This window comes from Vicugna pacos, chromosome 28 (genome assembly GCF_048564905.1).
Source record: "Vicugna pacos chromosome 28, VicPac4, whole genome shotgun sequence".
Taxonomy (NCBI): Eukaryota; Metazoa; Chordata; class Mammalia; order Artiodactyla; family Camelidae; genus Vicugna; species Vicugna pacos.
The window spans coordinates 7,816,396-7,824,269 of record NC_133014.1 but is presented as its reverse complement, the minus strand read 5'-3'; positions in this window follow the sequence as shown (position 1 = coordinate 7,824,269).

Genomic DNA, 7,874 nt, shown 5'->3' with positions numbered 1-7,874 from the left:
AGAGTGTGATCCAAGCCCATATCATCTGCAAAATGTAACTAGCCATGTGCATATATTTTAAAAGCCTTAATGATTAAGTATGCCTACATCCATATTTGCACAGGAAAAATAGAGACCTGGATTTTAAAAAATATTGAATGACTCCTGTTTCATATTTTGTCATAAGGGAAGATTTGGTCCTGGGGTATGTTTCCAAATGAGCCTGGCTTCCCCAGAGGGTGCAGGCGCTGGTGAATAGGGCCAGCACACGCTCCGTAGGGGGCGGGGGGGAGGATGTGCACAGACGCAGGTAAGAAAGTGCGACCAAAGCTGCAGCATTTGTCAGAGTAAGTGATGCAAAGCACTTAAATCTATAAGAAGGGTGTCCCAGGCAAGCTGCTAAATTCCTTTTGTCTAAGGTCGCCGCGTTCGGGCAGTTCAGGGAGGCATGCATAGACAGGAGGCAGGGTAAGTCTTTGCCCAGCTTTTTCCAATGCTTATGCCCTAGGCGTTTGGATGGTAAGTTAGAACGTGGGCTTCGGGGAGTCAGGGCTGCACTTGCTCAAGTCATAACCCTGCCACTCAGGCAAGTAATTTTACCTCTCTAGACCTCATTTTCCTCGCCTGAAAAATGGGAATGACACTGCCCACCTCGCAGAGCTGCTGTGAATAAACTTCTCAGTAACACAGGGTAATGGGGGTGGCCCGTGGCCCGTTCAACCTCTTGGGTGCAGAAAACATCACATTATTTTCCTAGAAGAATAAATGAATGCAGTTTCATCAAGTTGGCTGCCAGCTGCCGGGGTTGCTGGGAAGGTGAGTCTCAGGTTGTTTGCTGTCTGGGAAACTGGGACAGGGTCTATGGTTTCCCAGCCATGGTGCTGCTACCCGATGCCACCTCTCCCTTTGCCCCAGCTTCAGCCATGGGGATCCAGGCTGGGAGAGAGCTTCTCTTTGTGCCTTTGTCAGGATCTAAGCTCATGGAAGTCCATGTTTGTGTGTGTGTCTCAGGAGAGAGAGTCCTTGAGACAGGAAAGGAAGAAAATGTTGGTGGGCACCACTCAAGGTATGGGCTGATTGCAGGTTCCGTGGCAGAACCCCAGGGGAGGTAGGAGGTGGAGGACCTCCGAAGAGAGGGCTGGAAGCTTTGGCTGTGGGGAACCCAGCCTGGCAAAGGTTCCAGTGCCTCAAGTTTGAAAAGTCCCAAAGCTACCAGACCTCAAGGAACCATGCAGAGCTGGACAAAGGCTATCTTGGCAGTGTCTGAAAAGATCTGTGACTCCAATGATTGGATAAGGGAGTAGCCTGCTCCATCCTGCTGAAGCAGTGGCCCTCGGACCTGTGATGCTACAAACACCCAAAGCTAAACCAGGCCAGGGATCTATTAAAACTTTTATCAGGCAAACTCTGGTCCCTTCTGCTAGGGGTCTGTCACACAGAAGCCAAGGCAGCTTACTGCTCTGGTTCTGGGGGCCATTAGTAATACCCTGAGGAGGGAAAGGTGAAATGCAAACTGTGATGAATGGAATGGAGAAAAAATTCTTCTCTGAAGTGCAGGCAGTGATTTTGTTTAGTAAAGTTGAAGCCTCATACCTGTAACCTAGCGACCCAACCTCTAGTTCCATATGACAGGAAAGCTTTCGCCTGTGCGTCCCCAGCGACACGTACCCATGCTTATTGTAGCATTGTTCTAATACAAAAATGTGCAATGTATTTATTCTCCAGTCTGTGGGTTGCCCACCCTGGGGGTTTGGGGTTTGATTGTATCACAACTCTGCCTCTCCTCTCTGTCTCATGGTTCCACTTGACGCCAGAAGACCACAGAGTAACACATTTAATATATTCCAAGAAAGGAAGTAGGAACCATAAATTTTAGATCCAGCCAACCTGACCTTGAAGTGTAAAGACCACAGACAGTTACCGACAGGCAACAACTCAAAGAATATTATTTCCAAGAGTCCTCCTGAGAAATTTACAAAAGTATCTCAAGTGTCTGATGATCAGAAAGAGAAGATGTTGACATAAGGACTTGTGTGTGCTCCGTCCATAGAAAAAGCTCAGAAACAATGATAATCCTGCAGTGTGAGCATCCATAGATCTCAGACTGTAATCTCTAAACAGTTTCACAGTTAGGAAAGCAAGATGAGCCTGGAACATTTTGTTTTGTCCGAAAGCAAGGCAGCTATCAAAGACTACTCACTGCGGTGATGAAAGCAGGACCCAGGAGCTGACCTGAATGAACTTCCACTGGCCAACAATGGGAGACTTTGAGCATCAAACAGAAAAGGAACTGCAATGATTTGAACTAAATCGAATAGCTAGATAGATATTTTAATCTGCGGGTTTATAATTATCCTAACAAGTATTTCATTGGTCACCTTTGCAACAACATTCTAAAAACCACCGAAGGGAAAGAAAGCGAGTGCTTATCCTGACTTCCCCGTATGAACTATATTTCAGAACAACCTAAACAGTTGAGGAAGGAAAGTTCTTCATAGAAGAATTTCAACTAAAAAATATCCCCTTATGAAATATTGGATCTAGACAATAATATAAAATGGGTGTCAAAACTGCTGGTTGAAAAGTCGATGGGGGACTTTATCATGGAAGGATCAGGCTGAGAAATTTGAATTCAGTGATTTCATTTGACGTCACTCCAAGTGGGTCAATCAGGCATCACGGCCCCTGCCCCATTTATGTTATAAAAAGCTCACACCACCAGTGATGAAATGTTTTTACCAAAAGTGAAAGGAAGGGAGCAAGAGGAGGGAGGCAAGGAAGGAGACACCTCCTCCCTATCACTTCATCCCCTGAAATATGATGGTGTTTATAGGAAAGATGACCTTGGAGATGTTCTGGCCCCTCAAGCGCTGTGCTTGGATCAGGTGAGTGAGAATATGCGGTTACAGCAATGAGGACAGTCTCAGAGAGGCCTGGCTGGGTGCAGGGGGCTTTCTCCCACCATCTGCACTTGCCACCACTGGGTGGTTCTCCTGAAAGAAGGAGCAGGAAGCAGCCTTGCAGAGAGCTTGTTCAGGGATCCTCAAGCCGTGTTCCCATGGAATAGGAAAGCGATGCTTGTACTCTGCGCTGAGATTTAGAAGGGCTATCCTGCACCAAATAACAGAAAACAGGATGGCCTTAGTTTTTTCATTTTCCTCCGTACAGATTGCTGGAACTTACTGTTAGCAGACAAAATACATTAATTAATTAGCAAATCATATTAAGATAATGCTAGCCGCTATAATAACTAAACTCCCAAAGTGTGGTGGCTTGAGGCAGTGCAAATTGTTTCCTCTGTAACAGTGCAGTGTGGGTGTTTCCGGCTGGCAGGGATGTAGGCTGTGTCCATCTGGGAGTTCTGTCTGCCTCTTGGGTCTCAGAGCTCTGAAGTCTGCAGATGGGGCAAGGGAGATGGAGAAGGCACCTCTACTTTCATTATCACTTCAGCCAGAAGAGATATACTTCTGTGGGTAAAAACTCATCACATCTAGATGCAGGGAGGGTGTGGAAATTGTGGTCGTTGACTAGGCAGACCCTTCCTGTTGACACCTCTACACCCTGGGAAGGGGGCACAATTTTTAACAGACATACAGTTGTCCATGGAAATTAAAATTAGCTGAAAAGTCCTTCAGAATTCATGTAGTTCAATAGTTTCCTTCTATGTCCTCATACTTGCTCTTGAATTTGATGCAATTTCATATACATATAATAGAATCGGTCCTAGTCTCTGCTGGCTAAACATGCCAGGGAAACAGGGTCACCCTTTGTATAAAGGCTGGGTAAGGAGAATATCAAGTGTAGTCAAAATTACCCTGGACAATCTCCTGACATGCCCTGTGGGTACAGTCTAGAATCGTTAAGTCCAGCATAGCCAGTATTCCCTTCAGTGGAGCAGATTGCTCACTCTTTGGATGGGAACCAGAGGAAGGATGTGGCTTGTATTTAGTGACTATGTTCAGGGCTGCCACATAGGGTTGGTCTAGGGTCTGCCCTAAAGGATCCCTTCTAAAGAGGCATCTTGCAGTGTCACCATCCCAGTTTTTTGTATTTATTATGACAGATTTCCAGCAGATGGCAGTAGAGGGTCTTATGCGACTATAGTAAGTATAGTATGACGATTCGCCAACAGGGGGCGGTAAAGAGTCTCGTCTGAACAGGGCAGCTATGCATCTTTCCCTTCTATATAACTCAGTGCACCATTCTGCACCAGGATTCAGGACCGAATTTTCTGGACCAGTGTGTAGCTCATTCCCGGGCTGGGGCTCAGTATTGCAGACTGAAGTGGCTATTACTTTAAGCTCCCGCTGAAGACTGAAAAGTGGCTGCTGCCTGCATTGCCTTGAGGCTCGGCTTTCTGGAACCTCTCCTCCTTTGTGGACAGAGATGCTGGGACTATTGAAATAGGTTACTGAAAGCTCAGTGTCTGGTTAGTACCTTTATTTCATGCTACCAGCATCATTCCTTTATTTATTCATTCATTCTACAGCCTGTAACACTGGAACATAAAAATTGAGAGTGGCTTGAGATAAAATAGGAGGGACAGGCAAGGGTTGACCACCTTATTTCATGACACATCTCCCTCCTCCCAACCGTCACCACTGACGATGCTTCTCCCAGGACATGAAGCCAGCCCACCGATAGTCTCCTGAAGATTGGCATGCCAAAGAGTTTGACTTCCCCTATGGCACTAAAGAGATCCTGGCAGGTTCTGAGCTGCCTCCTCACTCAGCCACTGATGACGGTTTGGGAGTTGGATTTGGAGACCCAGGGAGACCAGTTGGGAGACTTCAGCAGTGGTCCAGGTAGTGGGGATGGCAGGCTGAACAGTGGAGAGGCAGGGAGAGAGTCAAAAAACTTTGAAGAGGCCAAGGAGTAAGCGGTTCTTTTAAAGCCTGGGGAGCATCACCATTTTTAAAGGGTAGGAGAAAAAAGACATGCCCACAAAACCTGCAGAGAATGAAGGGACAGGCACGTGGGTCGGGATGTGGTTTAAGTCAGAGATGGAAATTCAAGGAGGAGGGTGTGATCGATGATGTCACGTTCTGGGAAGAGTTGCAAAGTGTGCATTGAATTTGGTAGTGAGAAGGACATTGGTGACTTTAGCAAAGTTCTCTTGTGCTCAGTCTCATTCTTTCATTCTCAAAGAGTTAGGAATGATAGTGAAAGATGAAAAGATACACACAGCACATCCTTAACACCATTGTCTCCCAGTAGAATTGTAAGTGATTTTTTGTCCTTCTTTGCTTATTTGGGCCTTCCATTTTTTTTAAAACCACAAGCATTTATTTCTTTTCTTATTTATTTATGATAAAAAAAAGAGACATGAGGAAGGCAGAACCCCAAGCCAGGGGCCCTCAGATCCTTTGACAAGCAGCGCTAGTCTTCCAAGTCCTGTCTTGGCCAGACAGGATCCCGTACATCTAATACGCTATTCTATTCTCCAACTCTTCTGTTTTCACACTTTGCTTTAAGGTTGTACTGCTAACCCTCACCATGAATACAGAGAACAGATCAGTAGGTAAACATGAATGAAAGCATTAAAATTAAAAAGATGGACTGATTTATTTTTTATATGCAAGAATTTCATGATGATTGGATTTTACAGAACCACAAGAAAACAAGATTTTGGGGAAAAATAAAATCCATGCCTATGGCTTGTACTTCAAAAGCAGCCTTTCCCTAAGACAAGGCAGACAAGGCTTTAATTTACATCTAGCAATTGCTACAACGTGTCGACTGCAGTCCACAAGCCTCTGATGACAATGACCTTGAATGTAACCATGTAACCCTGTGACTGGCTCCCCAACCTGGGCAGTGATGCTTTAGATACTGAGGATAAACTTATTTTTTTTTTTAAATGAAGCATCTGTCTTGAAAGAGTGGATTCTAAAAACTTCAAAACTCTTTTGGCAGCTCCTTTGAAATAATCTGAGTTCTATTTCACTAAGCCAAGGATTTTAAGATGAGAATTTCAAGATGGTCTTTGGAAAGTTTTTTCAACTTTAGGTATCATTTCAAATATTGAATTTAAATTTTGGTTAGTATGTTAATAGACATCTTGTATTACCAATGAAATTGCCTAAGATTAGACAGCAATGAATGCCACATTATGAATCATTCAGGTAGCATTTCCCCCGGGGCTTGGTAGAACCACAGAAGCAAGCTTGTCATGGCTGTTGGCAGCAGTGGTTAACCTTGGACCCAGATGACAAGTCTGCTTTGATAGCATGACTTTATTCTTCCATCCATTTCAGGTGGGTATGCAACATGCATGCTGTTTATAGAAATCAGTGTTTACGGAGTTGGCAATGTTGAACTCTCATGGTTTAAGTACAGACCATATCTTTCCTAAACGCATTAGAGGAGAAATCATGTATGTGTAATTGTTGTACACACAGTTGAGGTTAATAATCAGGGAAGGGAGGGATCCAGTGGGAATGTCTGCCAGCACTTGGGGTGGTTTTCCAGGGGAAGCATAGGCTGAACCAGGCACACATTCCCACCCAATTAGGTCAAGATGCCAAAGCAAGAATGTGCTTGACACCATTTGTAGAATTTAAGATCCAATGACTGATAATAAATAAACACCTAGGTGTTTGTTCCTCTCCCTGGGTGGGTGGCATTTGACGACAGTGGCGATGATCACAAGCAACTTCTCTTCTTCCTCATCTCTGTGGTGAGGCCGTGGTGAGGGCTCACTGTCAGACACTGAAGCCCTTCTCTGCCTCCCTTGAAGTGATGCTGACTAGGGGACCAGAGACTTGTGAACGGAAATGGTGTGTCTGTGTGTGCTCACCCCATGCTTTCCTCCTCCTCCGTGGCAATTGTGTAGACCTCAAGCTGAAAAGGCTGCATCTCCAAGTCATTGCTGCAGCCCACTGTGATGTGAGTGAGAAATAAGCCTTCACTGTGTAAAGCCAATGACACTTGGTGTCTATTTTTAACGTTTTATAATATTTGCCTTTGAATAAGGAAGGAAGCATTTCACTTCCGGTGCGAGGAGATTGGGGTTAAATTTCTATATAAGTTGTTTCCAAACCTGCCTCTTGAGCCATGATGCTCCTGAAGGCTCTGTCTCCACCCCAGTCCTCCTGCAGTGCCTCTCTGCCCAGTGCTGCCTAGAAAACCTTGCGTCCAGAGGCACCTCTGTTGTTGTTTACATGTGGGATGGCTCAGGTTGAGCTCAGTTTTAAGACAGATTTAAGGGGGAGGAAGTGGCTATAATTATTCCCATTTTCAAATGGGGAACTGAGTCTGAGCAGAATGAAATCACTTGTTCAGAGCATACAGCTTTGAAACCAGGCAGGGATTCCGGAAGCCACGTGTTTCAACCACTGTGCTCAACTGTATCTCAGGAGCTGGATCAGCTTGACAAGTTCAAACGGAATAAGTCCAACTGCTTTCCTTGCAAATTTACTGTGATTCTGTGAAAAGCACTTTTTTTTTTTCAAATTGTTGGTTGTAATCCATCATTGGGTCATGAAATCAATCTAATGACAAATTTTCGGGGAATATAACAGACCATAACAGACCGCACTGGCGTCATTCACAGGGGTTATTGCTCCATGAACATTGTGTTCGTTATGCTCACATGTCATGTGTTTGATTGAGACATAAAATTCCATCTTTTGCTGCAGATTGTGGTCAACAGAGTCTGACAGCCCCACAGGAATTAGGCCCCAAGTGTTTGTGAGTTTAATGGAAAAATGTTGCATTTGTAGGTAATCTATGATGCCTAATAGGCCAGTCCTCAAAAATGCCCCACTGTACTTTGATCCCAAAAGCACAAGATGAGCGAGCCTGCTTTATTTAACCTGCAAGGAAGGCACCCATGGCAGCGTGCTCCCTGGCAACCAGATGGTAGCCCTCCAGCACACCTAGATCGTTCCCAG